The 12,630-nt window shown below is 41.1% G+C and overlaps 1 pseudogene across 1 annotated transcript; it reads left to right on the top strand.

Moving 5' to 3' along the window:
* On the top strand, nt 1-3,714 carry LOC149404427 (scarecrow-like protein 9 pseudogene; annotated as a pseudogene). Its single transcript, XR_016294358.1, has 3 exons — nt 1-51; nt 529-2,809; nt 2,893-3,714. The product of XR_016294358.1 is annotated as a scarecrow-like protein 9 pseudogene (transcript).
* Nucleotides 3,715-12,630: the final 8,916 nt, after the last annotated feature.

The raw sequence follows: 12,630 nt of genomic DNA, 5'->3' as shown, positions 1-12,630 counted from the left end.
TCTATTCCCTCTGAAGAAGCACCTTCTTTCTCCCCGTCACTTTTCTCTGAGGTGAGCTCTAACTAAGTTTCTTCATTCACTCTTTTGTCTTAATTATCCATAACATTTATAAATTTTATGTCTTTGTTCTTTTTTCTTTTCATGATCGCATTATTCGTACTTTTCGAGTTTCCTTTCCTTTTTCTTTTGTAAAAAAATGCTGTATTTTAATTTTATTACATGGTTTATTAAGTTATATATAATATATAATATATATATGGTTCAAGTCTTGTGGTGATTAAGGTTGTCGTTGAATTGGGTCAGATTGTCCGAGGTTGTCTTTGAGTTGATGATTCGTTTGGCTTCGTAATTTTGATCATTTGACTAGTTTTCAGGGGATTCCTGGGATTAAAAGAAGAAAGGAGAACTAAGGGTATTGATTTGGAAACTGAAGTCGAGAGGGAACTCGTTTTAGCTGATTAATTTTGTTTTCAGCTTTTGTGAGATCTTGATTTCGTTTCTAATTTTTTTTTTTTTTTTGGAGTTCAGTGCTAAGTTGATGATTATGGATCCAAGCTTCAGAACGTATTCTGGTTCTATCGACGGAATTCATTTGGAAAACCCTAGGCTTTTCCCAAACCCTAGCTTCGTGTCGGTGCCGAGATTTGGCGACATCGATGACGGCGAAGCGTTCTTAGAGACCGGCGACATGGGATATCGCTGCCCTCCTCCAAAGGTGGCGCTTGCCAGCGATGTGTATTCGCTGTCGTGTGATTCCCCGGAGGACTGTGATTTTTCCGATACGGTGTTGAACTACATAAGCCAGATTCTGATGGAAGAGGATGTCGTGGAAGAGAGTCGGGTATTTCAGGAGGAGTCGGTGGACCTCGAAGCCGCCGAGAAGCCCTTCTATGAGGCGCTCGGGAAAAAGTACCCGCCGTCGCCGGAGCCCAACCGCGGGTACGTCTTCCGAGACCGCGACGGTGCGGAAGAGAATTTCTTGACAGATTTCAAGGATTACACAGCGAACGGGGATATCTACGGCTTGGTGGACAACGCACTGGTCCCGAATCTGACTGCGTACAACTCTCCGCTCTGCGATCTCTCCGCTTACGGCGTCTCTCAATCCTCGTACAGCTCGCCGAGCAGTGTGATCAGCAGCGGCGGCGGGGACGGCTTGTTGGACTCTCCGGGCAGCATCGTTAAGGTTCCCGATTTCGGCGGCAAGAGCCAGTCCGTGTGGCAGTTCCAGAGAGGGGTTGAAGAGGCCAGTAGGTTCTTACCCAACAACGAAAACGTCAAGGCAGAGAAAAGAGACGAACAAGAGATTTCCTCGGTTCTCCCCAAGGGTCGGAAGAACCATTGCAGAGGCGGCGACAACGCTGAAGAAGAAGAAGGGAGGAGCAACAAGCAAGCGGCGATATACATCGAGTCCACTCTTCGCTCGAAGATGTCCGACCTCATTCTGCTCTGCAGCAACGGGGACGGAGCGAGCCATTTGACGTCGGTCAGAGAGACAATGAGGAACGGGGTTAGCCAGAGCACCACCCGAAAGAACGGTCCGGCGAGAGGGCGGTTTGGTGGGAAGGTCCGCGGAAGGAAAGCCGCCCCCAAAAAGGAGGTCGTAGATTTGAGAACTCTGCTGATCCAATGCGCTCAGGCCGTCGCAGCCGATGACCACCGGAGCGCGAGCGAGCTCCTCAAGCAAGTCAGACACCACGGTTCCCCGTTCGGCGACGGAAGCCAAAGGCTGGCCAACTGCTTCGCCGACGGGCTCGAGGCTCGCCTTGCTGGCACGGGAAGCCAAATCTACAAAGGCCTCGTGAGCAAGAGAACCTGCGGCGCGGACGTCTTGAATGCTTATCTGATATACATCGCCGCTTGCCCCTTCCGGAAGATCTCGAATTTCGCGTCGAACAGGACGATAAGGAGCGTCGCGGCGAAAGAAACCACGATCCACGTCATCGACTTTGGTATCCTGTACGGGTTTCAGTGGCCGACCTTCATCCAGCGGCTCGCCCTGGAGAGACCGGGCTGTATCCCGAAGGTCCGGATTACGGGAATCGAGTTCCCTCAGTCGGGATTCCGACCGGCCGAGCGGGTCGAGGAGGCTGGGCGGCGCTTGAAGGCTTACGCCGATGGCTTCAACGTGCCGTTTGAGTACATCGCGATTGCAAAGAAGTGGGAGACCATCACGCTGGACGATCTCAAGATCCAGAAAGGCGAGTTTGTGGTGGTGAACTGCCTGTACCGTGCCAAGAACCTGCTCGACGAGAGCGTAAGCGTCGACAGCCCGCGGAACGGGTTCCTCAACCTCGTGAAGAGGATCAAACCGAACTTGTTCATCCACGGGATAGTCAACGGGTCCTACAACGCCCCGTTCTTCGTGACCCGGTTCCGAGAGGCGCTGTTCCACTTCTCCGCCATATTCGACATGCTCGAGACAATCGTGCCACGGAGCGAGCTCCAGCGAATGCTGCTCGAGAAGGAGATCTTCGGGAAAGAGGCTCTGAATGTGATTGCCTGCGAGGGGTCGGAGAGAGTGGAGCGACCGGAGACGTACAAGCAGTGGCAGATCCGCATAATGCGGTCTGGGTTCTTTCAGGTCCCTTTCGCCCGGGACATCATGAAAGGAGCGACAGTGAAAGTTAGGTCGAATTACCACCGCGACTTTGTGATCGATGAAGACACCGGATGGCTTTTACAGGGCTGGAAAGGGCGGATCATGTTTGCCCTGTCCTTGTGGAAACCGTCCTGAACTCGACTACTTAGACTTGCTCGGCTCTTTGTTTGAGCATCGGCTACTCAAACGGGCATTTCGCTTTGAAAGGTAACAGAGTTTTGTCTTTTAACATATTGGGTCTCCGTCTTTATCGCTTTCAATTCAGTGACAAATTGTTCATGACCCGGCAGGACAATTCCTGTAGCCGATTTCGAAGAAACAAACATTTTGCTCACACGCATGGTAACTTTATCAAGTAAGCGTTTTTTTTTTTTTTTTTTTTTTTTTTTAATTTTATGTTAACCCATAAAGGTTTAGCTTTAGCTCAATTAATCAGGCGAGCAAAAATATGTCGTAGTGTACATAGCCCTAATCCTTTTCTCAAGCCTGTAAAGCAGTCTATTTTATCCAATTATGAGTCTGCTTTCGTCATTAATTTTTCTTTTTGTCTGGACATTTTAACTTTAAATTTTTATTCTGTTGCCATTTCATTGGAGCATCTTTGCTAACGTCTTAATGACCCTGTTAAAGTCTATTGCATGCTTCAAGTTGAAGTCCGACCTGTAATGAAAGTTACACAAAAAAAACCCCCTCCAATCACTATCTTTTCATTGGTTTTGTAATGCTTATGTTCGAGTATTTCGCCCTTGTTGAAAAGTGGTTTACTTTTAACATTTAATTGTTGAAAAGCGATATTCTTAGAAGTAATGGGAATATCGAATCCAAACAAATTTCTATATTAAGGGACCACTAATTGCCCACAAAAGTAAGTAAAGAAATCAAAACAAAACCCCCCCTGATAAGGAATATAAAATAAATACTCGTTGTGAATGAGAATTCCAGAGGAATCTGAAGTCCGGCTTTGGAATTCGTGGCGGTGGTCCTCATAGCAAGTGTTGCGTTGAGGTGGACCGAATATTATTTTTATTATTGGAATTTCCGTTTCATTTAAACGGAAGCAATGAGAGGCAAATCATTGTTTGTTTTGAGTGCGAGTGCTTTTTTGCTGTTGAGAGCCCGCTTTCTTACTTTCTTACGCAGGACGTCTGGCATTTCTTTCATGTTTTTTTCACTGTGATAAGTACGTCTATATATATTCCTAAGAAATATTTGGCAATATAATAAGAAAAACTATAGGACCGTTTTCATATTATGGGGTTCGGCTAGTTTTCCTAATTTTGATATTTGGCAATATTACGCCCGCATACGTCTTATAATAATTTTAAGTTATGAGGTTTAAACGGACTGTATGCCTAATTTTCCCATACAATAATATGTCCATATTGCCCTAAATTCAACCGCAATAGAGATAATCCCGCTTCTTTTTCTCTCTTCTCTCTCCTTCACCAAACCCTCTTTTTTCCTCTTTTTCTCTTCGATTCTCACCTAAAATGATAGGAGAAAACGATTTTTACTTCTCACCACCCCTGTAGACCTTCGGTAAATAAAATTTCGATCTGATCTGTGCCGGTTCCCGGCTCAGATTTGATCCCACACGCCGTCCCACTCTCCGTCCGAGTCTCCGTTGCGCGTGTACCCCACGCGTCGCCCTCCGTGTTTTTTTTCCCGTTTCTTTCGGCTTCCGCTGCTTCGTCCACGTCTTTTGGTGTCCCCGTGAGCAGACTTTTTGGAAAAAAAGAATTTTTTTCTCTTCGGGTCAAAAAGGATGCTTCATTTCGTTGCCTTTTTCCTTCGTTATGGTAGCCCTAACCAGGAAGCCTGATCATGGTTGTTCTAAGGGACAATGTTTACGTAGATTTCTGCGAGATAAAAGATAAGTGTTTCTCGGTGTCTCTCGGAAGAGATGGCGGAATCGTTCGTCTTTTTGAGGATAGAAGAAATTTCTCTTTCAATTTGCTTCTGAGTAGGGTTGCAGCTTGTTGGTTGGTCGGGATTGTGGAAAAATGTTTGGCATTCGTTTCAGAGGTCAGATTTTGGAGGAGGTATATCGGGAACAGATTCTCTATAATTGTGGATGTTATGGTCAACAAGAGAGGTTCTTGTTTGAGGCTCTTGAAGGTGGCCCAAGGAGAAGACATGATGATTCTAATTCCAGAGGGCTCTCGGGGAAACAGATGGAGAGGTTTTGCGAGGATTCTGAGTTCGACTCTTAAAAGATGGTCAGAAGATATGTCTTACAATAACAAGGTGCAACATTGTGAGGTTAACAAGGAAGTCAATAAGAAAGTCAGTTTTGTAGAGGTAGTGCATGGCCATAATAGAATCGGAAAGGGAGTTCAGCCCGAGCAGTCTTTTGTTCCCCACTCTTCTTGGATTGATCGGGGGTTCGCAAGAAGTGTTTGCAGGAGGTGTTCTCAAAAGATCCAGGGTTCGAAAGGAAAGAAGCTTTTAGGAGAAGAATGAAGTATTCGCAGTTCTCCAATTGTTCCTGTCACTCCGCTCGGCTCGAGGATCTCTGATGACTCCAGAGTTGGGAAAGCAGAGGAGGTTTTGGGCATTTACGAGCCTGATCACTCTTTTTCCCTAAAGGGTTGCGATTTGGGATTGAAGAGTGAGGCTTTTCTTTCAAGGACGAGTGACCATATCGCTCTTATTCACTTCAGCGAATGTGCTCAGTTCTCAGCCCCCCAGATATTGGGCATGGGCTGATTTTGGAGACGGCTTCTGCTCATGTTGATACGCTCGAGACTTTGGATGGCATGGCGGCTCTCTTCGAGTACGGTGCGTTCTCTTGCAGCGAGGAAGACGGTATCCCGGATTCCAGAATCCTTCTTCTTCCTTCCGCTCTTTCTCGGGATGTCAAGTCTCCAAAGTCTAATGGGATAGAGCAAAGTGGCATAGAACAGGTGGTGTCTACACCCAATCGGAGAAAGGAAAGGCTGGGAAGATCGAAATGGATAAAAGAGATCTTCGGAAAACGGTCTATCTACTTAGCTTACGGAAACCGAAGTTCATGAGGATTCGTTACGGTTTTTTATAAAGTCTTTCGCTTGGATTGAAAGGAGGTTCGAAGGATGCTTTTGGTTTTCGTGGATTTTAGTATGGTATTTTGCTTTGCAAACTATAAGTTTTTTTCTTCTCAAATAGGCTCGTAGGATATTTTGTGTTTGGGGTATCCCTTTTTTACTTTGTTTCCTTTTTTGGGGCTTGTTTCGGATTTTTCCCGAAGCACTTCTCATGTAATCGGATTTCGCATGTTTTTAATATAAAGGTATTCTTGTTTTAAAAAAAATAATATGTTGATATTATTGAACTTTTTACTTATATTCGGGCTTAAGCGAGCTGTTCGATTGGTATAGATTCGTAAGTAGAATTTGCGTAGGAAATGTTTTGAAAGTGGTTTTAAATTCTCTCAAGAGTAGTGTTTCTTTAAACCATAAAAATTTATTTCTAAAAAAAATGGTAAACTATAAATATCTCAAAATAGCAAATAAGTTATTTATATGACTACCATAAAAAAAAAATACACTACCACACGCAATTGTTTCAATGTGATAAAAAAAAGTGAAATTTGTTGTAACTAGCCAAGTTTGTCATTCTTATTGGGGGAATAACCCAAGTTTAATTTTATTAAGCAAATAGTCCATATATTCGGCTCAGACCATAATGCATTCACTTCCTTCGCGAATAAGTTAATTTAATTAACGTACTGGAGTGAGTTAGGTTAATTAATTAACTTATTGGTTGAATATTATCTTAGGTTCTGATTTTTTTGTGAGTAAAGTTAATTTACTAAATGATTGAATTAGGAATTAGATTAATGAATTGAATGCTTTGAATATCAATTGACTTAAGTTCTTATTTTTGTAAAAAAAAATTTGTGAATTTCAAATCCTTCCCAAATCAGTTAATTAATCTAACTCATTCCAGCACGTTAATTAAATTCACATATTCGTGAATTTACAGTGAATCAACAAAATCAGAGATTTTTCTTTCTCTTCTTCTTTTTTTGCGGCGAGGATTCGTCGAGGCCTCCGTCGAACTGGTTATGCGAGAAATCCAATCTTTGGACTCGTCGGAGCTTCGAGATCTCGGAGCAGGAGGGCGTGACGGCGGCAGATATGGTGGAGGAGTCGTCGTCGGAGAGGTTTGGGACGGCGGTGAGAGGGAATGAGTTAGAGTTAAGAGAGGTTGTGGAAGATAGGGGTAGTTTAGGTAGATTATTAAAGTTGAGCTATTTATTTAATAAAATGAAACATGGGTTAGTCCCTTAATATTGTTGAGCCAATTTGGCTATTCTTCAAAATAGCCAAAAAAAAAAAAAAACTATAGATATATCGTTTATGAATAGTTTAAAAAAAGTTTTCCATAATTTTGCAAACATGGTAGTGTGTTTAATTTTTTTTATTTTATTTTTATTTTTTTTCATCTTCTCTCTAGTTTAATTATTTTTTTATATCGAAATAGTTTTTTTTTACAAGTATTTATTGCAACTAGCCAATTTTATCTTTTTAAAGGATCTAGTTTAAGTTTTATTTTATTAGGGGAAATAGTCCATAAGACCGAAGTTAATTAAATTAAATATTTAGTTAGTTAAATTAACTTTGGACTGGTGAGTTATTTTTTTAATTAAATGAAACTTGAACTATTTTTAAAAGGAAAAATGGTACGAAGTAGCCAATTCAAACTATGATTTTTGCAAAAGAGCCATAGTTTCATTAGGTATAGCAAAATAGTTGAGAGTACATGTTTTCATTAAATTTAATCATGCCTCGATTAATTTTGATCCAGCTTTCATAAAGCTTACATTCTGTCTTTATAGTTCGTTGAGATTAAATTTAATCCAGCCTAGATTAATCTTACTTGGGCTAGTTTGCTTATAGTTGACAAACTATGGCTATTTTGCAAAAGTTTAAGTTCTATTGGGCTGTATAGCCGCTGGACCCTTTTTAAAAGAGGGTGAGTTATTAAACTATGGCTATTTTAAAAGTTTAATACGTATATTCCAACACTCCCATCAAGCAGAAATGTAGATTTCGTACAATCCTAGCTTGGTCATTAGTTCTTGAAACGATGGACAATGAAGACACTTTGTTAGAATATCGACTGTTTGCTCTTTAGATGGAACAAATTGTAGGTAGATTTCTCCTAGATCGAGCTTCACTTTGATGGAAGTATCGGTCAACTTCCACATGTTTGATACGATCATTTTGGATTGGGTTGTGTGCTATTCTCATCGTAGATTTGTTGTCACACATGAGCTGAATAGGGCACTCGTATGGTTGATTGAGTTCAAGGAGAACTCGTTCTAGCCACATGATTTCACACACTCCTTGGGCCATGGCTCTGAATTTCGCCTCAGCGCTGCTTAGTGCAACAACATGTTGCGTATTACTTCTCCATGTAACAAGATTTCTCGATACATAGCTACAAAAACCGTATGTCGACCTTTTGTCACTTATTGATCATGCCCAATCAACATTGGTGTATGCATTGACTACTTTGCTTTGATGCTTCTTGAAGAATAGCCCTTTCCCTGAACAACCTTTGAGGGGAATTGATTTTCGGCCCGATTCACGATTCCAAACGATCCACTCATGTGTTGACACATGGCAACAAACTACCACGTGTCAACACGTGAGTGGATCGTTTGGAATCGTGAATCGGGCCGTATAGCATTGCTCTTAAGATAATGAAGGATACAAAAGACTTCATCATAGTGATATCGACACGAAGCATGCAAGTATTGGCTCACATCCCCAACTGCGTACACAACGTCGGATATCGTGTGAGCCAAGTATATCAATTTTCCAACCAACCTTTGGTACCTTCCTTTATCAGTGGCTGATCAATTTGTTCCTTTGATCTTGACATTGAAATTCATCGGTGTTGGTGCTGGTTTACATCTTAGAATACACGTTTCTTCTAAGAGGTCCAGGACGTACTTATGTTGAGGCATTGAGATTTCTTTACTAGATCGAACTACTTCCGCTCCAAAGAAGTACATCATATGGTCGAGGTCCTTCATTTAAAACTCCTTGGCTAGGAGTATTGTTAGATGCTCAATCTCTTCAAGATCATCACCCGTGAGCAATATGTCGTTGTACATACATTATAAGAATATATACTTTCTAATTCTTAGAGTGTTTGTAGAACATAGTGATGAATGTGCTGAGATGGTTTCAAATGCTAAGACTTTATGAGAGCATTCTATTGATGAGGTATGATGTCAATAGATAGCCTATCCCCCATGATGTCTTCGGAACATGAGTTTGAAACATAATTGCCCTAGACACATCTAGAAGATGTCTATTTTTCTTTTATCAACACCATTTTGTTGAGGGCGATGCCAATAGATAGCCTATCCCCCATAATGTCTTCGGAACATGAGTTTGAAACATAATTGCCCTAGACACATCTAGAAGATGTCTATTTTTCTTTTATCAACACCATTTTGTTGAGGGCTCTCTATACATGAATTATGATGCATCATTCCGTGTTCTAGAAGGTAGCTTCCTAAGATTGAGTTAATGTATTCCCTACCGGTAGGGGTGTGCACGATCCGGTCCGGTCTAAAACCGATCAAAAAATCAAACCGAACCGGTCTAAACGGTCTAAAAAAGTTTAAACCGGACCGGGCCAAATAAGAAAAAAACCGGACTAGACCAAACGGTTAAAACGGCCTGGTCCAGTTTAAACCATTTTAGACCGTTTAGCCATTTTGGACCGTTAGACCGTTTTAAACCGGACCGTTTTATTTTAACCTATTTTTTATCTATATTTTTCTTAAATAATAACCGGTGCGGTTTTGTTTTAAACCGGGTTGGACCATTTTAGACCGGACCGTTTTAAACATATTCTTTTAATAAATTTTTTATTTGAATACTAACTGGTTCGATCCGGTCTAAACGGCGGTTTAAAATTTTTAGACCAGACCAGACCGTTTAAAAGTTCAAACCGGACCGGTGAAATTTTAAACCATTTAAAACCGGACCAACGGTTTAAAAACCAACGGTCCGGTCCGGCTTATGGTTTTACCGGTTTGTTTGCGCCTCCCTACCTACCGATGTTGGATCTTAAAACACTACTACAAATACTATTTTCCGCTGCGGAAGACATTCGGGTGCGACTTTTCGCACCCAAAATTTGCACCAAATGAGTCTTTCAGGTGCGACTTGTCGCACCCAACACTCAAACAAGCATATAAAAATTTTCGCTGATTTTTTAAACTTTGGGTGCGACTTTTCGCACCCTAAAGTCCGTCAAAACTTTTGGGTGCGACTTAGTCGCACCCAATGCTTCATCAAAACTATTAGGTGCGACTTAGTCGCACCTATAGTCTTAAAACATTTGAGCGGTCAAATTTCCCCCTCTTTTTTGTGAAATACTATTAGGTGCGACTTTTCGCACCCAAAAGTACTATTGGGTGTGGAAAGTCGCACCCAATAGTACTTTTGGGTGCGACTTTTCACACCCAATGTCTTAAATTTTATCGCGGTCAAATTTTCCCCCTTTTTTTTTTGAAATGCTATTAGGTGCGACTTTGTCGCACCCAAAGGTACTGACACGGATCATTGGGTGCGAAAAGTCGCACCCAAATTCTAGGTCATGATATAAAACAAATCAACCCGAGCCTCTCTCTCTCTCTCTCCGAGTTCTCTCTTTTCCCATCTTCTTCTTCTCTTGTCTGTGCGCGAGCTGTGACCCCGAAGAAGCAAGGAGGCCGCGAGTTGGAGCGGTGTCACCGAGCTGATGTTGTCAATGGTGCCCACAAGAAGAGTAGTAGTGTCTATTTGTGTACATTTGATGTAATATAGTCATACGAAGACTCTTGCTTGTTATTGCTTATTCACTAATAAAAAGTTGAAACGTTCATTCAATCTTCCTTGTCTGAAGTTTTATGATAAAACCATAGTCTTTTAGTCCATAAACAAACTTAACAACTTACGAAGAGACAAATGTAGATTTGCATGAACAAACTCTTCGTAGTTTGCTTAAAACGATATATTCGCAATCTTAGGGTCAAAGGACTATTGACCTCAGTATGATTGTTAGAAGAATCTATGATGTCTGGTTATGAGGCATTGAGAGTTGGGGACTCTATAGTTCTTCTAGGTATCTTCCGAAGGTACTGAATTGACCAGTGCACTTCTAGAGACAATATAAGAACAAACCATTTAACCTCTTATGTCTCGAAGTCACTATGTACGAATTGCATCATGCTTACCTTAATCCTGAAATGAGACATGCCATTTCACACCTTAGTATTCTCATTTGAGAAAGTCAAAGTTCGGACTCACTATGTGATTCCGAACAAGGCCTATTGGTGAAGTACTAAGTTGTGAGTCTGTCATGAGTAACTTTGTGAAGTTCTCATAGATATGGAATTCATGTACAAGATTGCTGAAATGCAATGTATGTCACCTCATGCTTTGTTCCTTGGAGTGTGAATAAATGAACTGGCCAGTGTCCAAATTGAGTCCTGACTCTTTTGGATGAAACAATGTGACTTGTTAGCTCCTCGTCAATACATTGTTTCTAACTTATTCACAAGCGACAAAGGAGTTGAGGAAATAACAGCTAGAAGGGTAAAATGGTAATTTAGTAAATCCCGACTAGCTGATGACATTCATGAAGGGTAAACATAGATAATATTCAGTGGATCCGCTCATCATAATTAGGTCGAATTCTTGAGTAGAAAACAAATTCATTTGAACCGAGAGATTTTCAGTGTCAACTCTTTAGTGGAGTCAGTTGGCATTAAGCTAAACTTGGAAAAGGTTTGTGAACTTTTGAGTCCAAGTTTTTAGCTCAAGCTTTGTTCATTTGGGTCCATGAGGTCACTGTCACGAATCACATCGATAGGAATAGTTAAACTGGAAGCTAAGTCAAAACAAGAACGAAAATAGTCAAAAGGGTATTTTTGTCTTTTGAGACATATGATGAAATGAATGTCAATAAATTTTTTGACAAGTTCATTTGATGACTTAATGTCACTCGGCCATAACTTGATTATTGGGCCTTGTGAATTAATTTCGTTTCATAAGAATTTTATTGAAAATTCTTAATGGGCTTTTCTCATGTTGTCATGAACAAATGAAGAAGCTTCTAGAAGCTCCTTCTAAGTGAGAATAGGCGCCCATAATACCCAAGGAAAGAGAGTTTATTTTGTGCATAAATGTATTTAGATACTTGCCAAAAGAAAAAGAGGAAACAAATTTGCATGTAGATGCCCAAGGAATTTCGGCCAAGAGAGTAATGGGCAAGGCAAGGAACAAAAAAGGAAACAAATCCAAGCCTCTAGGAGGCAGCCTTGGGCGCCCAACATGGAATGGGAAATAAGGGATTTTAGCTCATGAATATGTGATATTTTATAGAAGAGGAAAGTACCTTATTGAAGGTAAAACCTCTCCTATAAATAGGAGCCCCATTCCTCACATTTCATTCATCCAAGTTTAAGAGATTTGAGAGACTCTCTCTCTAGAACTTGTGGCCGAAAATCCTCTCTCTCTCTCTCTCTAGTTTATTTTCGATTTTTTCTTGTCTTGGCACCTAGGTCCTCACTCGACCTAGTGTTTAGCTCTGCGACTTCAAGACTTGTTCTTAAGTCGTAGTGTTTAAAAGTGCCCACTCACTAATTCCTTTATTTCGAGTGATTTAGTGATAGAAACTTTCGTGGTTGCTCGAGGTGCCGAGGAAAGAAAGAGAGACGTGCTGCGAGGGGAGACGAGCGTTGCAAACTTTCCACAAGCTTCTTCAAAGTTCAAGCTTCAAGAAAGGTTAGTAAACTTCTAGCTCATATTGGTTTTTAATTACATGTACTTGCACTTGTCTAGGTTAGTAAAAACTGTTTTACTTGTAAAAGAAAATTTTTAAAATTCCGCCGCTTACCGAAGCGTTAATTATTTTCTCAAACCCTAGATCGATTCCAACAAATGGTATCAGAGCTATGGTCAAAGATTAGCATGTACATGTTTTTAAAATTATGAGCTTGAAAATCGTTTTCGAAAGTTTACTAATTTTGTGAC

Source organism: Urtica dioica, chromosome 2, assembly GCF_054948205.1.
Source record: "Urtica dioica subsp. dioica isolate 48M chromosome 2, U.dioica_male_clone48M_v1_H2, whole genome shotgun sequence".
Taxonomy (NCBI): Eukaryota; Viridiplantae; Streptophyta; class Magnoliopsida; order Rosales; family Urticaceae; genus Urtica; species Urtica dioica.
This window is presented reverse-complemented; position numbering and strand designations above follow the sequence as displayed.